We start from the raw sequence: 24349 nt of genomic DNA on the forward strand, positions 1-24349 counted from the left end.
GAGTTCAAGATAGCCACTGAAAACCGCGGGAAATCTCGACAACGAACAAACGTCCGTTCTCCCTTAGACCTAACGCAAGAGAACAAGTCAGAATACGCGCTCATGCATACAATAAACAGAACGAACAGAAGTACGAAATTTTCACCTTACACAAACAACATGGACGACGTTTCTTAGAACCAGCCAACACACCAAGACAAAATGCAAGTAAGACTGATCAACGCACGTTGAAGATTTAAATCTGCAGCCGCGTGTCCCCTACACAGTAAATACTAAACACCACGAAAATACTGAAGAAAAACACAGGCAAGCGCAAGGAGACAACGTAACTAAATGAACACACGTTCGTCGAATAACAGGCAATCAACAAGATAGTTTAATATAACACAGCCATCCTAACTGATTCCTGACGCGGCTTTCGCTATTCACCTGTGCGATACCAAGCCATGTGACAGCTGAGGGAACATTTCAACAACCCTTCCTCTCCTACGACTGGAGAATACTGCATTTTATCTAACTCCGTGTATATTACGGTACACATTTTAAACTCAGTCACAGCCACAGGAAACCATTGCAAGATTTAAATCAGATTCCCGAAATCAAATCTCAAAACACGGCTGACAGTACCAAGCGCTTTAGCTGGGTCATTTGTCAGCGCATTTTATCGCTGTGCCATGCCGATTGGTCTACACTTACTGAAAACAAGCTTCGGGCCTTGAAACCTCTCCCCACGGCTTGGACGACCTCTTCACGCCCTTCTCGGCGGGAGGAGCTCGTTTTGGCCCGGTTACGGATTGCACACTGCCGGTTCAGCCGCCGCCATCTGCTGACGGCTGCGCCGGCGCCGTTCTGCCCGTGTGGGCTATTGCTGACGGTACGCCACATTTTAACGTCCTGTCCGAATTTTAATACACTGCGCATTGATCTTGGCCTGCCATGTACTCTGGACGAAATTTTAGCGGATGACTCAGGAGCAGTTGTTCGCGTTCTTCGTTTTATCCACTTGACAAACCTGTCTAAGGACATTTGATTATGTTGTTTTCTTTTCATCCATTGCCAGTTAATGTGCCTTTTATATTGTTGTCCTTTTTAGTTGCTGTTTTAACATTGTGCCTCGCAGTGCGTTCATAATTTAGTCTGGGCGCTAATGATCACTGTAGCTGTGCGCCCTAAAACCACAAAAAAGTACCAAGCGCCGCCAAATAAGCTGTCGAGGGCTAAACTTGCAGAAGTATGCACGCATGGCGAAAGTAAATATCCCCTTACATACCGCATATCACTGTGGAAGTCTCACGAAGAGATCCGTAACCTATTTCCCTACACTTTATGCCTAAACCTAGCCAGAACAGGCACGCTCACTAGTGCACACCAAACCGACAAATATTTATGATTAATCCTGCACAGGTTTCGCACTAACCAAAAGTTATTGCGGAAACACGCACGATAGACGATAAATCTATTTCCATATGCGTTATAAATGATTGACTAGGGACACAAAGAGACACTAAACTCATGGCAAAGCCGTGCAAGCGTCAGCATGTCAATACCTACAGCTTACTACAGCTTACTACAGTTGCTAGGCTATAACACTCTAGCCGATGCTCAATCGATCCTCCTTCATACACTAAACAAACGATCGAACAACTGAGGAAACTCCTCCTAGGAATTCCGTTACTGCATTCGAGTGCTGATGACAGCGTCATGGAACCTGTAGCAACGATCTCTACATAAATTATGTGACTGCATGCCTCAGCGATACAATGAGAACGACCGCCAGAGGCGGTGCAAACTGCTGGCTAAGCTCACAATGCCCGCTGCCACGAGACTGAAACCCAAGATTGCGCCCGCTGCACGATTGAAATCGCGATAACAGCCGTCAGAGAGCGTCACTTTGGAAACAGCGTCATACACTGGAGGTGGCGGGATTTTAAAATCATCGGAGGACAGGACCGCACGGCAGAACAACGCATGACCAACTACAATCATGCTACATACTTAGAATTTACATATATTTCTGTCTAAGGAATTCGCACCATATCTCACGCTGCAACAGCCGTAGACCATACAGTTCTAAGATTTAATATGTCACAATGACGATCATAGTGTCCATGCTGTTGTTGTCTCAGGAACTTCCAGACATCCATGTTCATGGTAATAAAGACAAGTTGGGGCTAACGCTAGTATCGAAACAGGGGCAGCCACATATAAAGTAATTATACATAACTAATTGACCATTCATACAGTATATCACAGGCGTTGAAATAACAGTTAGTAGAACTTTTAAAATATAAAACTGAATTAAAAGGCGAATAGTCTGCAAAAGCTGTATTTATTGAAGTCGATTAAAGACTCACAAAATCGGTTTCGCAAATTTTAAGTTCCATCTTCTGGTGTGTATTATGTTATATCATAGGGCATAGGGAACTGTTACAGAATGCTGCAGAGTAAAAGTTGGCGTAACTAGGCAAAGTTCTCGAGACGTTTTCAACTGGTAAAAACATTCATTAGCGTTGGATGTCCAATCTGTGTTAAAATCACAATGAACTTTCATCGCTTTGCAGATTAGAATATATTCCACTGGACCTATACCAAGCAACGGACGGTCCCCTCTTAGAAAACATTTACGAGGGGCGTCGTGCATTGCTTGACATGACACTGGAACGTATTTTAATCGTTCAAGTGAGGACAATTCATCGTGATTTTAATGCAGACTGGACATTCATCACTGGTAATGGTTTTTACTACTGGAAGAAGTTTGAGAATTTTGCCTAGCCACGCCGTCTGTTACTCTGAAGTATTCTGTAATAGCTCCTTACATCACGCGATACAGCGTTATGTTCACAGGAAGACGCATCTTAAAAGCTACGATATCGGTTGTGTGAGTCTCTAATCGACTTAAATAAATACGGTTATTGTGGTCTATTTGACATATCATTCAATCTCATATTTTAAAAGGTTTAACACCCATATGTAGCCACCTGTGACATATTGTACGAGTGGTCAATCGGTTGTTGCTAGTATTACAAGGCTAGACCAGTTAGGCATCCAGACTGTTGCTCCTGCAGCTACCGAAAAGACTTCTGTCCGTCTTCTGAAACGACAGGCTAGTCTTTCCTCTCCAGGGCTATCCGTCAGGTACAGTGGCATCTGCGATACGGTTGTTAGTATCGTTGACGTAGGTAAGACCCATTCTCCATAGGAAGTCATGTTAATGACTCATCTGCAGCCAGTAATTTTGGTGGTAGACAAGAGTGGGGGAGATGTCCGTGGTATCCATAGTGGCTCTTACGGTAAGTGGGGAAGGGGAAAATTCAACATCTTCTGTAGTACTAGAAAATTCACTTTGCAACAGTGTACCATGTGTGTAAAGCTGAATGTAAGTGATATTTGATGTGAATACAGGTGGTAGAGTTTGAACAGTTCCCGGACCAAATTGATAAAGATATATTTCCTCATTTCTGTGATGAAATCAGTTACTGGGGATCAACGTTGGTCTTGTGATGTTGGCAGCTACAATTGATTTAAAAGTAGGTTCCGGCTTCTCTATGAAACTTCAAAGAATATCAGTTCGCAATCGCTTGAAACCAAAAATTCTGCAATATTTGCTTATTGAGAAATACGTTTGTTCTCTGTATGATATCCATTTCCTGAGCTATTATCAACTCTTAAAATGTTTTTAATCCAGTTACCACTGAATGTCTTTTTCATGTTAAGATGAGATTTTTACTCAAATTTCTGCACATACGTAACCGTGTGGATTTGTGCACTGTGTGCTTCTCACAACTGTGACGATCTCTTTATTTCGCGCTACGTGAAGTTCTGAAAGGATTCATGAGGAATCATCATAGTTTTCTCGGCTGTGCTTGGCACGGAATAAAAATATCCTCGAAGCAAAGCAGTTAATGGATATCACAAACAAGTACAGTAACAAAAGTTACAGCAAAAATCACATAGTTCTAATCTTTCATTCAGAGTGTTGACTGATGTATAGATAAAACCAGTCATCTGATTAAGGGCTGTTTCATCTCAGTGTTGTAGAACTGAAATATATTCCATTCTAATCCCGATAACCTTATTGTAATTGTCAAGCCCAAATTTAAATAATGATCTCTATTTTCAATGTGGGATGAACCGGCAGATGTTATTACGTGTGAAGGGGCTGCAGAAGAAAGTGGTAACTCACAAGAACGCATTTTGAGCTTCTGCGTGCTACATTGTATGGCATACAATTGTTTTTCGGGGTATATATGCATGACCTGTTAACAGTATATGGGGCGACATGGTGCATTCACAACAGATGGTGGGTTCATACAAATCTTTACTGCATTTAGTATTAGCACTTCCTTCCACCGATCCCTTAATTTAAGAGTATTGCGCATTTTTATATAATTCGCGAAACGGATCATACGCGTAAGTTTTGGTTCTAATCATGCTTATACGTCGGGAGCTGCTGACTAGGGAGGCACTGCAATATTTGAGGAAAGTTTTAAGTAAACTTCGATGCCAGTGAACGCTTGTATAAATACGCGGTACATCTGACGCGAGAACTACGGAAGTGGCGTTTGATTTAAGAGGCATAGCTACGGACTCGTATCCCACAGCTTCATTGACGGAATATTTCCAGCCTTATCTAGGACCCATCGGTCTTTGTTTTGACAGCATCTATTGGCATGAATGCCCAGGTTTGTCTGCAGTGAAAATACACAAACAAATGACACATGTTTGTGCACTGTATTAGGCTAGTGCATAAGATCGTCACGTTATTGTTTTGCAAGTTGCTATTCCGGGTGCTATGGGTTTATTTATCGATTGTCAGTCTTAATTTATATTTCACTTGCTATCTGTGTTAACATATTGTCATTTTGTCATTTGGAGATGGTGTGTAGAGTGCGGCCGCCAGAAAATGGAGTGTCAAGTGTAGAAATCGGAACATATGCAAATATTCATCTGTCTGATTTCAATAGAGGAGGAACAGCAGCGCAGTTAGCCAGAAACATTTGCGCTTTGTGTGGCGATAACGCCTCTGGACAGAGCACGGCAAGCTAATGGTTTTCTCCATTTACGGAAGATCGTTTTGACATTAGTGTCTCTCCACGTTCAGAAAGACCTTTTACATCTACATCCAAATCTACATGGATACTCTGCAAATCGCATTTAACTGCCTGGCAGAGGGTTCATCGTACCACCTTCACAATTCTCTATTATTCCAACCTCGTGTAGCGCGCGGAAAGAATGAACACCTATATCTTTCCGTACGATCTCTGATTTCCCTTATTTTATCGTGATGATCATTCCTCCCTATGTAGGTCGGTGTCAACAAAATATTTTCGCATTCGGAGCAGAAAGTTGGTGATTGGAATTTCGTGAGAAGATTCTGTCGTAACGAAAAACGCCTTTCTTTTAATGATTTCAGCCCAAATCATGTACCGTTTCTGTGACACACTCTCCCATATTTCGCGATAATACAAAACGTGCTGTCTTTCTTAGGACTTTTTCGATGTGCTCCGTCAGTCCTATCTAGTAAGGATCCCACACCGCGCAGCAGTATTCTAAAAGAGGACGGAAAAGCGTAGTGTAGGCAGTCTCCTTAGTAGGTCTGTTATATTTTCTAAGTGTCCTGCCAATAAAACGTAGCCTTTGGTTAGGTTTCCCCACAACATTCTCTATGTTTTCTTTCCAATTTAAGTTGTTCGTAATTGTAATACCTAGGTAATTAGTCGAATTTACGGCTTTTAGATTAGACTGATTTATCGTGTAACCGAAGTTTAACGAGTTTTAGCACTCATGTGGATGACCGCACACTTTTCATTATTTAGGTTCAACTGCCAATATCTGCACCATTCAGATATTTTTTTCTAAATCGTTTTGCAGTTTGTTTTGACCTTCTGCTCAGATTGTCTCCCAAATCGTTTATATAGATAAGGAAGAGCAAAGGGCCTATAACACCTCTTTCGGAAACGCCAGAAGTCACTTCTGTTTCACTCGATGACCTTCCGTCAATTACTACGAACTGTGACCTCTCTGACAGGAAATCGCAAGTCCAGTCACATAACTGAGACGATATTCAATAACCACGCAATTTCAACACTAGCCGCTTGTGTGGTACAATGTCAAAAGCCTTCCGTAAATCCAGAAATACGGAATCGATCTGAAATTCCTTGTCGATAGCACTCAGCACTTCACGTGAATAAAGAGCTAATCGTGTTTCACAGGAACGATGCTTTCTAAACCCATGTTGACTGTTTGTCAATAGACCGTTTCCTTCGAGGTAATTCATAACGTTTGAACACAATATATGTTCTAACATCCTGCTGCATATCGACGTTAACGATATGGGACTGTAATTTAGTGCATTACTCTCACTAACTTTCTTGAATATTGGTGTGACCTGTGCAACTTTTCAGTCTTTGGGTACGGATCTTTCGTCGAGCGAACGGTTGTATATGGTTGTTAAGTATTGAGCTAATGGATCAGCATACTCCGAAAGGAACCTAATTGTTGTACAATCTGGACCAGAAGACTTGCTTTTACTAATTGATTTGTATGCTTCACTACTCCGAGGATATTTACTTCTACGTTACTCATGTTGGCAGCTGTTCTCGATTCGAATTCTGGAATATTTACTTCGTCTTCTTTTGTGAAGGCATTTCAGAAGGCTGTGTTTAGTAACTCTGCTTTGGCAACACTGCCTTCGATAGTATCTCCATTGCTATCGCGCAGAGGAGGCATTGATTGTTTCTTGCCGCTAGCATACTTCATATACGAGCAGAATCTCTTTGGATTCCCTGCCAGGTTTAGAGACAAAATTTCGTTGTGGAAACAGTACTTCACATACGAGCAGAATCTCTTTGGATTCCCTGCCAGGTTTAGAGACAAAATTTCGTTGTGGAAACTATTATTGGCGTCTCGCATTGAACTCGGCGCTAAATTTCGAGCTTCTGTAAAGGAACGCCAATCTTGGGGATTTTGCGTCTGTTTAAATTTGGCATGTTTTGTTTCGTTGTTTCTGCAACAGTGCTCTAACCCGTTTTGTGTAGCGAGGAGGATCAGCTCCGTCGTTTGTTAATTTATTTGGTATAAATCTCTCAATTGCGGCCGATACTATTTCTCTGAATTTGAGCCACATCTGGTCTACACTTATATTACTAATTTGTAATGAGTGGAGATTGTCTCTCAGGAAGGCGTCAAGTGAATTTTTATCTGCTTTTTTGAATAGGTATATTTTTCGCTTATTTCGCTATAGCCTTCGTGGTTTGATGAGGGTAGTTTAAACGTATTAATCTACAATGATCCACGTCAGCGTATTCTAAAACAGGCAAATGTGCTGAACTGTGATCATTCCACCAGCGCGTGACGTTTTCATGCATTGGGAAATGTTCAGAAGTAAGGGTACCGCATGCTCTAAGTCAGAATTACAAAAATCAACAAGTAGACATTGTGCATCTCTGTTTGCTCGTCATCAGTTGGATAATGAACAACACCGACTTTTCCTCTCCTGCAGCACTGTCGGTGACGACAAATGGTGGCTTTATGCAAACACAAGGAAAAGAAAGGAATGGCTGAGCCCAACTCCCCTTATAAGACCTGTGCGCATCAACAAAAGATGGAGTTATGCATCTTGTAGAAAAGTGACAGTGTGGTGTACTAAGAATTGTTTCCCCGTGATGTAACCATCACTGCCGACACTATAGTCAATACCTGAGTCGTCTTAAATACGCATTCCAAGGACAATGATCAGGAAGGCTCCGTGAACTGGTGCTACTCCACTATACCGCCCGCCCTCTTTCTGCTAGATTGACAAAAAATGCTATACAGGAGACGGGTGTGGAAGTCACCCACCTTATTCACCTGATTTTGCCCCCTCAAATTTTCACCTTCAAGGAACTTCCTTTCTGGATGAAAATTCGCTCCGAACATGACTGGACGATTTCTTCATCTCAAAACAACGTGATTTACATAGTTGCGAAATCGGAAAGTTACCCCATTGTTGTAAATAATGGAGGAGAATATGTAATTGGTGACTGAAGTCTCTGTTATGTGTACCTGTTGTGTTTATTATACTTATGGAAAAAAGCTACGAACTTATGCACCAACCCTGTTTTCCTTGCGATGGAACAACGCGACAATATTTACAGGGTAATGAAATCTTATAAGGTTTCCTGTTCTTCTAATTTTGATTTAGTTATTATTTGGCTTAATCAATAAAAAATGTTTAGAAGGTTCCACTGAGAAGGGTACGACTAATTTCTTTCCCTGTATACCACGTCTAGCACTCTGACTCTACGGACGGTCCTGCCGAAGAGACTTTTATGAAAAAGCTCCTTCGTTTAATTTTTCCACTCGCAGCTAAAACCAAGATGTTGGTGATGTATATGTTTCGGGATGTTAGGGGAAATATGTTCTACCCTACACAAATTTCGCTTACTGTAGTACTTAGCATCGTATATAAAGTTAATCAATGTTAATCATGATCGGCAACTTCTTTAAGTTATAACTTCCGTAAATCCAGTAATCATACTGTAGCAGCTATTGCTAGACATCTACCAACTGAAGATGCAGAACGAACACTGAGCTTGATCACCCATACAAGGAGATAGCATTGTAAGAGTAATAAAATTTAATAGAATAGCCTGGCTTGGACATGTTGTTATGGTGTATACAGGAAGAGCAACTAAACAGATTTTTGAATAAAGGTCAACTGGAAGAAGATACTGAGGAAGGCCACGAAAGTACTTAACAGACGGAGCAGAAAAAAAAATAATCTCTCTGTCACAGAATAGCGAAGAATCGCGGTTGAGAGGGCAGAGCGAAGGAAACTTCTGAATAGGCTAAGACGCATGGAAGTTGTAACGCCATCATCTTTACAAAATATTGGCACGAAGGTACGAATCATATTCTGTCGTACTATCAGGACAGAGTTCCAAAGTTTACTCTCATAACTAAAACCATTTCCGTTAATTATTAATTTAGAAAGGCAAAATTAATGAACCTCGCCCTGTTTGCAATATGTAAAGAGAAATTTTCAGCGGTTTTAAGTGGAAACACTAATAACGCTTTAGGGTTATCGTATATTGAAATCTCGACGTAATATCCTGAAGGGCATATCATTCGCTGCGAAACAACACATAGATTTCACTTCACGTCGGACGAAAAGCAAAACAAATACAGCGTGTGGATGCTAATTAAAAGTAAACATTCTCTGAAAACAATGGTAACGTTGAACAGGTTTTATATGTGCCTCTCTTGGCTGTTATGGTTATGCGCATATTGAAACACCCTCGAAAATGATCAATTTTATTCATTGATTCTCTAGTCACTGTTAATATTAAAAACTCTTTGTATGTTTCGCAGTAATACATCTCAGGAAGTCAAGTATCGCTGTGGCTCTTAATGGTCTTAAAAATTTTGAACAAATTTGAGAAGAAACATTATATTCTCCAGAGACTTAAAAACTAACCTCATTTTCCTCATCACATGGCGTTACTTCCTTAAATCTTAGAATAAATAGATGGAAACGGTTCTGTTTATGATCAGTTATGGAAATCAAAAATTTGTTATAAATTCAACGTCAATCAATGTGAGGGTAGCAGACCCTCAAATTCAGAATTATAATTATGAAGTAAGTTTAGCAAAACTCTTAAGACGACCACATTTGCTCACTTCGTAAATTTTAATCGTAATAAGACAGAAGATTACATTCAGTGCTGTACTGTGTATTAAAGAAAAACCACTACCTCTTTTTATAAGATTACTTGCTAATATAATTTCGGCAACCTCCTTAATAACACTAACTCACTAGCTGCAAGTGCATGCCACAATCTACATGTTTTTGTATTGCATAGGATGATCGATCCCAAGAGCAGCAGTGGAACATTTGCTTGACTGCTGTCAGCGTTTGTGCCTCTTATGCTCAGTACAACGGTCCTCCACCGTCCTGATAGTTTCACCAATATATGACATGCCACAACAGTGAGGAGTACTGTAGACACCCGCCTTACGCAAATCAAGATAATCCTTTACAGAACCTAAAAGGACCCTGATTTTAGACGGTGGTCCAAAAACACACATTCATATCATATAGGACCTATCTTGTCGAAATGCTCCCTGCGTAGGACAAAAAGGCCGTGGACTTCGGTGCCAGTTCGGTATTACCATCAATCACTTGGGGCGCAGTTGGTCGGCTGCACAACAAACTTCAATATCTGTCATTCACTCTAGACAGCCTGACGAAAGGTGACCTCGAGGTGGGCTAACTCACCTGCCACAGTCTCACGCTCCGAGATGATAAGTGGTCCTTTGAACCAAGTTACGTAGTACCCCTTCACGTTGAGCCTGACGGCAATCTGCAGATAGAAGTCAGTGTGAGTAGGCTTCCTATAAATGGCACGTCCCAACGTACCATCAACATTCCTCCTGGCCAGATGTCAAGAACGGGAAGACAGCCATGCTTTTCGACCTCCATCGTGAAACGAATACTCGGGGGATTGAAAGCACGTGCTATAAAAATGCGTTCAAATTCTCACTGTCATGAAGCTAAACGTCATAATTATTGTCTAAAATACGCAGGTTTCAAGGGTACCTACACCACGGGACGTTTCTCGAAGTCTTCCATAAACAAAATGGCACTAATGCGTGGCGACCGGCTTCCCAATGCAACTCCATCTGTCTTTTCGTAGTACAGGTCACTGAATAAAAGGTAAGTGGAACTAAGCACATGCCCAAATATGTTCGTTAATCCAACACCAAACATAACCTCAATCAACCGTAGCGACTCAGATAGAGGAACATAAGTGAAGAGAGAGACCTCATCAAGACTTGCTAGTACATCAGAATCATTCATACGCATTCGTTCTAATCGGCTTTTGAAATCCGCCGAGCTCTTAATGTGGTGCTCACCCGCCGTACTATACAATTCAACAGAGTTGCAAAGTATTCTGTTACACAATATGTCGGAGCACCAATGTTACAACCGGGCGTAGAGGAACCCTCCCTTGTGGATATTAGAAAGGCCTCATAACCTAGGCATAACGGCAGAATAAAACTTAAGATTCTTGATAATTTCCTACGACAACGAATTTTTCTTCAAAATGCTGTTAAATCTCTCAATGATTTTTGTGGGGTCTGGACTGATCTTGCGATACGGTGAAATAGACAGCAAAAATTGCATCTTTTGAATGTCATTCTGCTTGTCCAAAACAACGGTAGAACTGGCCGTGTGCACAGGTAAAGTAGCAATATCTGGATCAACTGAGTGAACGGAGGGCTGCCCTCTTAGCTGCTGCGATATTAGGCTGATGTGCACCAGTCAACATACCACATGCCTTCCTCCTAGCCTACTCTGGAACATCAGGAGGTGGTTTGAAAACAGCCTGATCAACAGTACTAATAATATCATCCACAGGCAAATGCTAGGGCATCGGTACAAAATTTAAACATTTCCCTAGCACGGATAAAACTGCGTCGTCGAAAGCTTTTTCCGTGAGACTTATCACAGAACGCCGTCAATTAGACTCCGAACCACGGAAACGTTCATTTTTCTCCAAACGCCGGATTGCTGCAAAAAAATTCTCAGTCAGATTGAGACAATGGAGCAACGACTAGGCTACCCCAAGTGAAAGAGGAAATTTCTGAAGCAAACATTAAATGAAGCGGAAAGAATTCCTTGGAAACAAAATCCAACTATCGACGTTGTAAAGGTTCCTTCACGGACGAGAGCTAGGCCAGCGAGTTGCTTGAGAGTGATTGGCGTCAGGAGAATTAATATGATGCACCAGTAAGCTTACAAAGAGAAATTGTGGTTTTTGCTTAAATTATGCGTGGAATCCTGCTCACTGCCTTGTCAAAAAACGGAGCGATAGAGTTAACGCTACGTCATCCATTGATTATTAATTTGACTACCGATAATTTCTGACGTCGGTCATCTTTAGTTTGTGATGGTACTAGTGTTTACAATGTGTGTGTGTGTGTGTGTGTGTGTGTGTGTGTGTCCGCACCCAGCGTTCTCGCTTCCCGCGCCCGAGTTCCCGGATTCGATTCACGGCGGGGTCAGGGATTTTCTCTGCCTCGTGATGACTGGGTGTTGTGTGATGTCTTTAGGTTAGTCAGGTTTAAGTAGTTCTAAGTTCTAGGTGACTGATGACCACAGATGTTAAGTCCCATAGTGCTCAGAGCCATTTGAACCATTTTGTGTGTGTGTGTGTGTGTGTGTGTGTGTGTGTGTGTGTGCGTGTGCATGTGTTGCTGCAGTTTTGCCTTAAAGATGGCATGTGTGCGCCTGTCGAAATATCCGTGGTTGTCGGCAGCAACACCTCGCTGCATTCCCGTAAGTTATTTGTAGTTCAGGTTTACAAAATGTTTGTGTGCATCTTCCGAATAAACCTCAGGCCGGTAACGATTAAATACAAACATCCAACAAGAGTTAAACCGACTGAATTTTGCATTACAGGTGTGGCAGACTTTGGAAATGAAAGTCTGCTACCATAGTGCTGTGGGACAGCTCTTTATGTGAGAAAAAAGTGTTATTTGTTGGATTAGTAAGTCGTTTCAATCCTGACATCTCCAATACATTTCTAGAATACTGCCCACACCCCAAAACATATTTTCTACTCTTAACTTTGTCGGAAAAATCTATTTTGGTTATAAACCAATGCAGCATACAATGTATTTGCTAGTAGTAACACTTTTCTCTATCCATTACTCCACCTTAGCATGCCATAGAAAATAGTGGTGTACGAGGGGCATTCAAAAAGTAATACTTTTTTTCCTCCGCAAATTTCGGTAGACAAAATGCGAAGTCAACTGTGGATGTTCACGCTTGTGCCCCTACATTGTCATGAAGTTCCGATTGGTGACGCTATATGTAGCCTTCAAAATGGCATCTTCAGCGCAGGTGCGTTCCAAAACAGAGAAAAACCAGAGCGTAGCGCAAAGACGATTATCAAACCGACAGGGAAGATGAAAGAGTGTCTTAGATCGGCAAAGGAGAAAAGGGACCCACTTGCAATGTCGGGAATATACCGTATACCATGCACATGTTGAAAAGTTGATGTCGGAATGACTGGACGATCAATCAACACCAGAATCAAAGAGGATAAGCGACATTGCAGGTTGGGGCAGGTGGAGAAATCGGCCATGGCAGAGCATGCACTGAGTGAGACCGATCACGTAATAAAATTCGCCGACACCGAAGTTCTGGCTGTAGAGAAGCACTATCACACGCGCTTGTTCAGAGAAGCTGTAGAAATACAAAAGCACCCGAACAGCTTCAACAAGCAAGAGGAAAGCCTTAAGGTAAACGGATGCTGGCTTCCCGTGCTGCAGCGAACGACCGTAGCAAGAGGAGAACCGCACCGGAAATTACCCCGGAGAAACCCTCGAACGTTGGCGCACCAGGTACATATAGTCTGCGGCCGCGACCTCGGCTCCAGTTCACCACAAGCAATGGAGGGTGAAGCTTTGACAATGCCAGCCATTCGTGCTGGCGAAACGTCAGTAAAATCATCAGATGAACGTTGGCCGAAGAACCCGAGACAGAAGCTGATAGGCTGATGGACTGTCCCCACCCCACCACTCCTCCGATGAAAACATCCAAAGCCGTACCCTCAGCAAGTAAAATCATGGTTACAGTCTTCTGGGAATCTGAAGGGGCTATTCTGTTTAACGCTCTCCTTCATGGTGCAACGATAATTTGGAAGAGTATAGTGCTACCCTCAGGAAATTGAAGAAACTAAGTCAGCGTATTCGTTGCCACAATACGAGAGCGAACTTCTCCACGATAGCGCAAGGCCTAAAAGAAGTCATTTGTGATGGAAAATAATCACCCTAGTTATTTTGCGTCTTGACAAACCTGCAGTATTTTAGTCAGTTACAACATATCAATGGCACTTCCAGTTTCCTCGAACGGACGTATAGCATTAGATTCATTGTGCACTACTTTTACGCTCTCGCTTCCCTTGATGGAGCGCGGGCTCCCTCCGTCGGAGGTTCGAGTCCTCCCTCGGGAGTGGGAGCGTGTGTTGTCCGTAGCATAAGTTAGTTTAAGTTAGGTTAAATAGTGCGTAAGCCTAGGGACCGATGACCTCAGCTGTTTGGTCCCATAGTCCTTAACACAAAAAATTCCAGTTTTCCTTGATGGATGCTTGTCAAGTGTACATGACGTTGAGCCTAATATCAACACATTCAGCTGCTGGTTATGCAGATCATCGGCGTTGCGGTGCTGTTATTTGTTATCAATTAATTAGTTTATTTTTAAAATTATTTATAACTTTTTTACTTCCTCTTTAACATCAGATAGGGGTTTTACGTATATGAGCCTTTTCAAATCACAGTATGTTTAAATAATGAAAATAATTGGAAAATTGTATATCGTAATAACAACATTGTGCTAGAATTCGGGATAAAAGACCGCGCTTTCGATGACTGCCTCCATCAGTGATTTCAGGGGTACGTTTGACTCATGGAACTGGCAGAGACTCTCGCTTTTATGTCGAAAGGATGCGATCTGATTGGCTGAATTATGTCATGATGACATCACAAAAATGGCGAGTATTGAGTTGGCGCCCTCTACGTCTTATAATTAGTTTTCAGCTCTCTGTCCAGCGTCTCTTGTTATGTCATCACTCGTATCCGGCGATAAATTACGCGATCTCCCCCTGTGCACTTTCTTTATCAAGTGCAAGAGTTCATGCATTAATGGAACCGGCATCTCTATTGATGTTTTTATCACATATTAATTTTAATTTTAATAATCAACAGCCTCAGTTGCACTGTTTACCTAGAATTTACCTAGGTTTCAGTCCGCATAACCCAACCTTCTTCAGAATAACAGTAACTACCGTTTGTCCATAGTGGACATCGTCAAGTAAAAACTACAAAGCCATAAATTATCGTCTGATTTATGGATTTGTAGTTTTTACTTGACGATGTCCACTATGGACAAACGGTAGTTACTGTTATTCTGAAGAAGGTTGGGCTATGCGGACTGAAACCTAGGTAAATTCTAGGTAAACGGTGCAACTGAGGCTGTTGATTATTACGAGTAATATTAAAATTAATATTTATGCAGTTGCTGACAGGGCCGCGAAATTTTTGAAGATATTTTATCACATAGTCTAATTTCCTCTGCTTCCCTAATCACAGAGACCCAGTAATTCAAAGCGTGGGCTAGGATTCTCACAAGTTGAAACATAATCATGAGTTTATTTAAGAGGCTGTACTGAGCCACCGTTGCATGGATTTCATCAGTCCCTCACCTTAAGCGCTTAGGTGTTATTATCTGCCTCTACTGCAGTGGATGAATGTCAGGTGGACGCTTATCATCCAGTAATGCGCTTTCACTATAATCGGAGCTACTACACAGAGAACAACTTGCCTGCTGCACGTACTTGAATGGAAGGTAAACAACAGAACATTTCTGACCTCTATAGGGCACTTGATAAGCAATTTGCGGTATTACTGCAAAACATGCTGGACAGCATACCACAATATTGAGCGCAGTGCTTCACTTTACCTCTCGATAAATTAAGTGGTCAGTACACATGGTGTGTAGTTTCGCTTTCGACGAGCTAGAATGAAGAGCTGTTTACTGTTTCGCTCTGCTCGTGCTGTTTCATTGAGTGCCGTCTGTCTGTTATCTTTCGTTTCTGTGTATATTCGTTTGTGGATTACGTGAGTTACCATTCCATATTCTGCTGTTCAAAGCTATTTTTAAAACGGAATTTAATTACTGCATATTATCATGTTCAGCAACGTCTAGAAAAGCACACTGGTTTTCTATTTTGAAAAGGAAACCCGTCGTGTCCAGCCCATATCTCTGGAAATATACAACTGGTTAGTTAAGGTAACTGGTCTCAGCTCTAACTCAGTTCATACGATATAATTAGGTAACGAAAAATACTGTTTGATGATGAATAAACTATTTGGAAAGTGGCGTAGCGAGTTCGAGTTCATACACAGAAACGCATCGAAAACGAAAGTTACCATTTGGACGGCTGATATTGTCTATACACATATTAGTGTTTTGAATCTACCAATTAAAACTGAAAATGATTTAATTAAGGAAGCGCTTTGCAAGTGTCGTTATTGTAATCTGCAATCGTTTAATTGGGTCTGCTCTGCTGAAATGGAAATCAGAACGAATATTCCGTTGCACATACCTCTAAATGAATATAACACCAAGTAGTTTATTTTTGTCAAGAACCTACTTGTCACATCTTAATGAAGCTAGCCTTTTTTGACAGGACTGTCTACATCGGATTTCTCTGTTGAAAAGTGATTTAACCCTACTCCAGAAATTGACTGTTAATTTTTGACAAGCAATAAAACTACCCTTACCGGTTGCCGATACAAACGCACAAAGCCGCTCTGATTCGCCTCTTGTTGAAGACTGTCAATTTCTGGCCTTAGAAACGTTGACAAATTTGATTTCTCCTTCCCATGTTAGCCACTTTCAAAACAGAAAAAATATCCCATGAGCCCACCGACATTTCTTCAGACGACGAGTCGTCCTATAAACCACATTCAGTTCGCGATGGAGAACAATGTGAGGACGTGCTTTTGGGAAAAGAAGATGATATTTAGATTGAAATAGATACAAAAGCAGAGAAAAACTAGTCAAAAACAGTTCTGTAGAGGGATCTTCAAAGTAGCAGGCATGAAGCAACAATAGCGGTAACGGTTAGAAAAGAACAAACAGTTGCTACTTGACGGTTAACAGATTCAGAAATGTTTTCAACAAGTAGCCTCTGCTCCGCCATCTGTTCTCACAAGATAAATGTAAATAACTAAGAACCAGTACTTACGAGAGACGGTTTCAAACGAGGATGGTTCAAAAGTAATGATGATACCGTACTCTCGCCCGACGACCATTTGCTGGAAACCAACGGAAGTCTAAAGTCCAGGAAGATCGACACAAAAATAGAAAATGTTCAATATGGCATTGTTTGGTGAGAATCGATAGAAAACTTATCTGATGTCTCGCAACCCTGTAATGACAAATTAGAAAAATCTCAAAATCACTCAGTAAAAGTATAGTGGCTTGTGAATTCTTAAAGGAAGTATTATGTTCTTTAACGGATTTTGTGAAAATTTCCGTGATTGTGTACTTGTTAGGAGAACCTACAAGTATCTAAATTATTCACTTTGAAAACAGCTACAAACGTAACAGCTTTATAACGCAGATTTATTTAGATACTGAGATAAACATAAAAAATTTAAGCTTAGAAGCGGAAATTACGGCACCCAGATAATTCATGAATAAGGCTGGGGCGGTTATCACCCAGCCACAAGAAGGGGTGATGCCGGATTTAATTATCTCTGTAAATATTGATCACATACATGTGTTACAGGAAATAAACGAAGGAAACGCCATTTTAGTAAGGGAAGGCGTTCCAGTATCTGAAACAGAAAGATTGGGATCCGAAAGGGGAATAAGCCTTAAGTTTTTCAACCTGAATCATAGTATTGTGTATGCCGCTTCAGAGAGGTCTCACAGATCCGACAGGGAAAAGTTTTTTAAAAAATCCTGTATGTAGTTGTTACGGAAAAACCCAAACCAGTTCATAATCGGTGGTTTTTTTAATCGTTTTTCCAATCAGAAAGAACAAGAGCACAATTTTAATTTTTCTGTTGGACCAAAACACTGTTATAAACTTCAGCTTAAAGGATGCACGGGAAAGCAGACACCCGGCATATGGCCAGCATACATACATATGCAGCTCCCATCGCCTGTAACAGAACTGGCGAACCTTTATTCCGAGAAACCTTGAATCCTCCTTATTAAAAATCGAGACAATTCCTGTACATTTTTCTGACCATACCAGTGTGTTGGTTTGCGTTAAATTTAATAGCACATCCGACCCGTCGAGGTAGGAATCAGTGGAAACTAATTGACTTCTTATCACAAGAATGTAAGTTAGAAGACTTGTTAAAAGAAGTACCAGCAATACGCCCTTGTGCTTACGAAGACGCGCCACTATGTAATGGTGGTGGGTAACGGTGGCGAAGCCGAAGTTGGGGAAGGTCATTGTGTAATACAGCTTACAAAGAGCCAGAGAGGTCAAACATACTAAACAGTTTTACTATACAGTGTAGAGAAATTCATATGACCAGACAATTGGGTCCACAATTTGTCTGTACGACATGAAGGTCTAAGCCAGATTAGTTAACGTCATCAAGAAACAAATGGAAAGGCTCAAAATAAAATATAAAGCTAAAACGGCACTGGAGGATGAAACAACCTCCCCATATCACTTACTGAAGAACGCTAGAAATAGAAGTAGGATCCTTGTTGAGAAAATACGAAACAAAGACGACATGGTACTCAGGTTACAGAAGGATTTACTGAATGGTAGCTATTTATCACTATTGTGAAGAACTTTACCCTGAAAATCCTGTTCTTTAAGAAACTCTCGTTTTTATCGAAAATTAATCGCCACACCTTTCGGTAGATGACAATCAACAAATCTTTTCCGAAGTCAGCGACGAGGGAGTAAATGAGACTGCGTGCCACTCACAACCATAAGAATCCCCAGCACCTGATAGTTTGCCTATAGAGCTTTATGAACGCTACTGGTCACGACTAGATAACTAGGTAAGAAAATGTCTGATATAGCAAACGACATTCTTCAAAGGGTAAACGAAACCTACTGAATTTGAAGAAGCAAGTTTGTACTTGTCATAAAGAATTATAGGAACAAAGATTAAAATGCCTTCTATCCTTTCTCGCTGCGCAACTCTGATTACAGAATAGCTGCTAGAAATCATAAGCCAACATCAAAACTGCGCTGCAGGAAGAACAGTATTTCAAAACTCAGCCGAATACCAGGATACCATTTCAATAAACTCTGTAACTAATGTAGGATATGCTTTGCTGTTCGTAAATTTTCTGAAGCCCTTCGGCTCAGTGAATCATACATATCTTCAATAGACGGTGCACAGACGAAGCGATTGTTAGACAAGATTAAAAACGTCGCATTTGGGATAGACGCAAGAATGACTTAACGGAGAAACAACGAAGCAGTTACTAAAATGAAGAGGTGTTCTGCAGGGAAGTCCTCTTTCCATGCTTTTACTGGTATTCGTCATTTTGTTAGACAACTTTCTTCGGTGTAACAATATCCGTTTGACGGGCGTAACAGTAGCAGGCCATAATACAATCATAAGAGCCTATTTTGATGAAGTAGTAGTCATCATAAGAAATAGAAACGAAGATAACATGCTAGGAACAATGAATCAAATGTACTACCGCGCTTTGGGAGCTAACACAAATGAAATCAAAAGAAAAATCTTATATCTGAAGGACTTCGACCATGTTAGCGTAGACTGGGTGAAATTAGTCAGCCAACCCAAGACACTTCGAAGAACCTTAACAGCACGTCGATGAAAACGACCACTATAGTTTGGAAAGAAGCGTGAAGTAAAATACAAGGAGCCATAAAAGAAAAGTTAGCACGTGTCATGAATTACATTGAGAAGGTAAAATATATTGACTATAGTATTATTTATACAGCTTATTAAACTGCACAATTTCGCCCATACCAAACATTATCGCTAAAAAATGTCAAAATTTACAATGTAGTTGTGAAAAGTAGACGTGATTCGAGTAAGCGACAAAGTATACACTGAAGATCTCAGATGGGGAATATTAGAACTGAGAGACATAGCAAGCAAGGTATCTACGCTCTTCGCTAAAAGAGAATCGCGACATAAACTTTTTCAAGTTGTTAAATCACAAACTCTTCGGCCCCCTATTGACGTGCAAGAAATTAACGTTCGACTGCAACACCTCAGGATGTTTAGTAATGAAGGTAGTTACTTAAGTAATGAATTTATAAGTTCGGAACAGCTGGTATCCTAAGCTATTATGCGCGAAAGAAATACGCCTGAAGCAAGAAATAAAGCAGAAAAATTCATAAATGTAGATTGGGCTGCTATTTATCACAACATTGGTCTCAATGGCCTCTCTTCCGATGTAGTATTGCCTTGGTACAATATCTGTTAATAACGTGGTGAATGTCATCGAACGACGATATCGGATCGAATCAGAAGAAGGAATTCTAACGCCGAAGAAGTCTGAAGAACATTTTCCACATTTTTTCATTATAGAGAAAATTAAAATTTTAAAGTAGTGTTTGTAAGAAGGCGTATATTCATTTCTCCTACATTTTCAGGAAGGACGATATTGTGTTAAGTTCCTAAATGACTTATAATTCCGTGTATTAACAAAAAACATGTGAATTAATACGAAGAAGAAATATTTTCAGCTTCATAACAAAGGAGAATACTTTTAACTATAGTTATTCACTCGTATGCAAAGGTATGAAAATGTTTTCAGGTATTTTTACAAAATAAAGAAAATGCAAGTCAACACAGACTAACAAAGCTACCAGACGGCAACAAGCTTTAATTCTTCAGTTGTAAATATATTACGGCAATGAAACTAGCCAAAGATGACCAGACTGGCAAGCGCGAAAGAGTGGTGTAGGTTCAAAATGGCTCTGAGCACTATGGGACTTAACATCTATGGTCATCAGTCCCCTAGAACTCAGAACTACTTAAACCTAACTAACCTAAGGACATCACACAATACCCAGTCATCACGATGCAGAGAAAATCCCTGACCCCGCCGGGAATCGAACCCGGGAACCCGGGCATGGGAAGCGAGAACGCTACCGCACGACCACGAGCTGCGGACAGTGGTGTAGGAATAGCGTCTTTTATTAGTAATAGAAACGTTCCTGGGTCCTGGGTTCAATTTCAGCCGTTGCTTAAATCCTGAATAAAAACAGTCAGGAATGACTGCTAATGACTGCCGGTGTAAGAAGTCACCCTCTTTCTGCCCACAGCCTTGGTAAGGAGGGTGGAAGGGAGGAAAGACTTTCAGGAGAACATCTTGCACTTCGGATGGGAAACGGGTCCTAAAAGGCGTAAGAATCAGCAGTAATCACTGCATTCGTAAGACAGTAAAAACCACTCAATTAAAGATACACTCTGTGTACCTAGAGGACACGTGTCCTGTAATTGAAAAAGTGTCATAATACACTCCCCATTGGCAGACGAGCCTCAATTGTTCCCTATTCGAATCTCTGGGACTAGACTGCCAAGGGCTAGGCAACCACAAGGAGAAAGATTAAATTATCAACGAAAGGATAACGTTTTACGCGTGGAACGTCCGAACTTTGAAGTGGTAGAGAGGCTAGGAAATCGGAAACGGAAATTCAGAGACTCGGTCGGACTCCAGATACAGTCAGGGTCGGTGAAGTGAAATGGAAAGAGGACAAATGAATATTGGGTAAAATGGAAGCAGTATTCGTTAGGAATAGGAAAATAGGGTAAAGTGTGTTTTACTGTGAAGAAGTGCAGTGACAGTGCTGTCTCATCAAAATCGACAGCAAACAGACTCCAACAACAATAATGCATGTATACATATCGACGTCAAAAATAGAAGACGGAGAGATGTAGTGAATATGTGAGGATAACAAACGGGTAATTCAATTTGCAACGGTAGATGATAATCCAAAATACATGGGGACTGCAAAGCCGACGTAAGGAAATAGTAGAAGAAGGAGATACGAGGCGTGGCAATAGGAACTGTGCCATAGATTTCAGCTAAGAATAGCGATTACACTGTTCACAGATTACAAGAGGAATGGGTATACTTGGAAAAGGCCCAGAAAAAAGCGAAGATTACAGCTGGATTACATCCTCACCAGATAGAGATTCCGAAATCAGTTATTTGATGCTGGAGCAGATGTAGATCCAGATCACAATTTCATAATGGGAAAGAATAGGCCAAAGCTTAAGAGTCGTCCGGAAAAATCAGTGTACAATGAACTAGCGCACTTACGTACTGACAAATTAAGAGATGCGTTTGAAGTTCTCCGAGGCTATAGATACTACGAAAATGAATACCATGGTAACCATTTCAGATGAAGTCGCAAGGACATTATGAGTAGTAGAGTCACAGAATTGGGACAGATAAACAAAAGTACAAGGAAGCCAACAGTGAACAAACCTTTGGTAAGAGAAGAAATACTGCAACTGATTAAAATAAAAAAAAAAAAAATCTGGGAAGTTCAGGAACACAGAAATATAAGTACCTTAGGAATGAATAAATTAAAACTACAAGTAAGCCAAGATGAAATGGTTCCCCAACAATTGCGGAGACATCGTAGAGGGAATGGTTGTGGGAACGACTGATCGAACATTCAAAACAATCTTCAATGAAATTGCATGCTAGGATGTCAACATTAACATTGCAATGAGAACTCCACTGCTAAGCGCAGAGGGGAGTTAGAGAGAGAGATGGGTAGACACAGGCAGTCAGAGAGAGAGAGACAGAGGAAATAGGTAGAAAGAGCAAAGTAATCTACGAGGCGGTACTTGTCGGACGACGTGATAGAAGGAGAAACTATCTGTAAAGAAGACATAGAAAATCCAGTATTAAAGTCAGAGTTTATGACGGCTTTGGTAACTTGTAATCAAGTAAGTAGAAGGTATCGATAACATACCTTCGGAATTGTTGAAATCACTGGAGGAAGTAGCACCAAGGGCCTGTACAAATTTGTGTATAGAATCTACACGTCTGCATATGTAACATCAGACTCAGTACATCCACATAACCCGGATGATAATAAGTGCATATAACGGCGAAAACTACCGCACATTCAGCTTAACAACTGATCTATTCAAATTGCTGAGAAGGGTAATAAATAGTGAAATGGAAAAAGTAGAGGATTTGTTAGGTGACGATCAGATACTCTTTCAGAGAAGTTGGGCCACCAGCGGAGCAGCTCTGACGTTTCGATTACAAGGGGAAATATGACTGAAGATAAATCAAGTCAATTTTGCTGTATTTATCCTTCAGGGAATAGCATTTGACAATGTAAAATGATGCAAGACGTTCTATATTGTGGGGAAAATAGGAATAAGCTGTAGAGAAAGACGGATAACGTACATTACTCCTAAGAACCAGGAGGGAACACTAAGGGGGTACGACAGGACGTAGTCGTTCGCTGCTGTTATCGTTCTATACATCGATGGTGCAAGAGTGTTATTAAGATTCCCGATGAAACGGTATGAATGACATGATTCGCTGGAGATATTACTATCGCCAGTGAAAGTGAAAACTTGTTGCAGAACCTGCTGAATGCAAAGAATAGCCTAATAGAAATAGAGTGTGGATTGAAATTAAACCGAGGAAAGGAAAATATAATTAGGAGTAGCGGGAATAAGATTAACTATAAGCTTAACAACAAAATTTTGCACTATGAAATAGAGAAAATTAGGAAATTCTGGTATAATGGGTCATAAATAAAATGACCGACGAGTCAAGGAGGGCAACAAGGCAGATATGCACAGTCAACGAGGACATTCCTGTCCAAGAGAAGTCTGGTCAAACATCAACGCTAATCTGATGAAGGAATTTTTGAGAATGTACGTTTTGAATATATTATTGTATGGTAGCGAACTATGGGCTGTAAGAAAATCGGAAAAGAAGAGACTCTCAGCATTTGACATATGGTGCTGTAGAAAGATGTTGAGAATTAGGTAGACTGATAAGGAACTACGTTCTTAGCAGAATCGGCCAAGAATGAAGCACACGGTAAACACTATCAAGAAATACGCGTAGGCTGATATGGTATTTAGTAAGACATCAAGGATTAATTTCCATACTAGTAGAGGGAGCCGTAGAGGATGAAAAAAGTAGAGAAAGATAGATGCAGGAATACATAACACAACAATATTCCATTACAGTCCACAGAATACACAGCCCCCGGTCTATTTTCCCAGCTGTTTAGTATATACATAATACATTGTCATCTGTTAGACTGGGTGATAAACTTCGAGATTATTATGGACATCATCAGCTATTGAGAGCAATTGAATCTGCAAGCCAATGTTTCCTCGGTGCATCTTCTTCGTGGTGTAAGACTATTTTTCGGTCCTGCTTCATCCTTAGTTGCTGTCGGGGGTCTGTCGAGTAACTTCTTTCACGTATTCTGTATGCTTGCGTTAAACTTACGTCTTTCTTTAGTGGATCGGTCTAATTTTTATGAATCTACGTACTGTGTTACCCCGTTAAAGCGTTACCTATCTTGTAAATCTATTCTCTGTAGACACATTGGCTAGCGTATTATGACTGTTTACAAAATAATGTGTTGGAAAACAGTGGCAAACAGGCCAGCAAAAGGAAGTCTTGGAATTATAAGCGTCTCTCTGCTAATATGAATCTGACCGTACAAAAAAATCTGTGCTGAACAGCAGGTGGTGGGGAGGAATCTATGTTAGTTTCGCAGTTTCACGACATATGGCCGTGGGTACGCCTGCTTCTAGTACACATCTGTTGTAT

This window comes from Schistocerca cancellata, chromosome 1 (assembly GCF_023864275.1).
Source record: "Schistocerca cancellata isolate TAMUIC-IGC-003103 chromosome 1, iqSchCanc2.1, whole genome shotgun sequence".
Lineage (NCBI taxonomy): Eukaryota > Metazoa > Arthropoda > Insecta > Orthoptera > Acrididae > Schistocerca > Schistocerca cancellata.